Here is a 1,559-nt window from a genome sequence, read left to right on the forward strand (position 1 = left end):
CGCCAGGGCAATACGACGGCCCGCTGGGGACAGGGCCAACATGCGGCCCCGGCTCAAGTTCCTCGCTCCCGGACTGAAAGAGGCGCCAGCCCCCCCCCCCCCCCCCCCCCCCCCCGGCCCCCCCCCCCCCCCCCCCCCCCCCCCCCCCCCCCCCCCCCGCCCCTCTCTCCCCGGGTCTTCCCTCACCAGCTGGATCCCGCTTGACCTGGAGAGCTCGAGTTCCTGCAGGTGCCGCCCGCGCCAACGTGGCAGTGCTTCTGGACCTGCCTCCGTTCCCTTCTCCGTTGGGGGGGGGGGGGCAGATGCCCAGCTGGTACCTGGGCCTCATCTGCCTCCCGAGCTCGGCTTGCGGCCCGGCCTGGGTGGTGCGGGGGTGATCGGTTGTCATGCCGCGGGCCCCCGGGAGGCCGAGGTATGCGGCTGCACCAGTGCGCGGGGGGTTGCTGGGCGGGGGGGGGGGGGGGGGGGCCCCGCCACTGCCTCCGGGACCGCAGGCAGCCCGGCTCACCACGGACGCCGGGGTCTGGTCCTTCTCGTGTGGACGTGGTGGCGGGGTGTCTCGACGCCGGGAGCCCGGGGGCGGGCGGCGAGCGCCTCCTGCTCCTTTGGGCGGATGTGCCGGTGCGGCGACCCGCCGGCCGCGCCTCGCCTGCCGCGCTAGTAGACCCATGCGATTGGCCATGGGAGCCTGTATTTCGGGGCGTCCGGCGCGAGGTGCTTGTCAAAGGCGCACGGCCGTGCGGTCCGGCCATTCTTGGGCATGCCGCCCCTGGGGCTCTGACCCTCCTGGGAGCTGGGCCGAACGGGAGACCCACATGCGGGTGTGTCGGGTTATTGGGCACAAACAACATTCATCCGGGGCAACTGACTCGCCCAGGGGGGCGCGAGCTGGGGCACGCCTTTTGGGTAGACCGGTCAATCATCTGGGCCCCGCGAGGGGGCGGGGGATGATGTGCCCCCCCCCCCCGGTGCGCCTGCCCCCCCCCCCCCCTGCAGCGGGCAAGGGGCCTTTCGGCTTGGGCAGCGCGCGGTGCCCGCCCCGCGCCAAGGAGGCGGAGCAACCGGCGCACGCGAAGCACGGGGCGGGCGGGCGGGGCCCGGGGCGCGTCTCGGCACGGCTCGCTCCACACACGGCCACGAACGCGCTCGACCAATTTTCCCTAGCGCCCCATTTTCACCAGGGCCGGTGGGGCGGCCTGTCGGTGTGGAGGGCCCTCGCGCCGTGCCGGGCGCTCCCGCCGGTCGGCGTGTCCTGGCCGCTGGGCTTTCCTCCGTGGCCCGAGGCAGACGTCCCTCCCCCCCCCCTTTGAGCATGCTCCCAAGCACACGGCCACATTCGCCGGCAAATGCACATTCACAAGTGCGCGCCCTGCGGGAGCCACGCCGGCCGCCCGACCTGCATGTTCACCCGGAGGGGCCGGTTCACCGGCCTCCCTTCGGCCGGCGTTTGGGCGGGCTCCTGTTGGGGGTGGAGCTTTATTTTCATGGTGGAGCTCGTTTTTTCCGCTTCGCAGGCTCGGACTCTCTTGGCGGCTCTGCCCCCCCCCCCTCCCCGCGGA

The sequence above is a fragment of the Fonticula alba genome, assembly GCF_000388065.1.
Source record: "Fonticula alba strain ATCC 38817 unplaced genomic scaffold supercont2.9, whole genome shotgun sequence".
In the NCBI taxonomy this organism is placed as follows: Eukaryota; order Rotosphaerida; family Fonticulaceae; genus Fonticula; species Fonticula alba.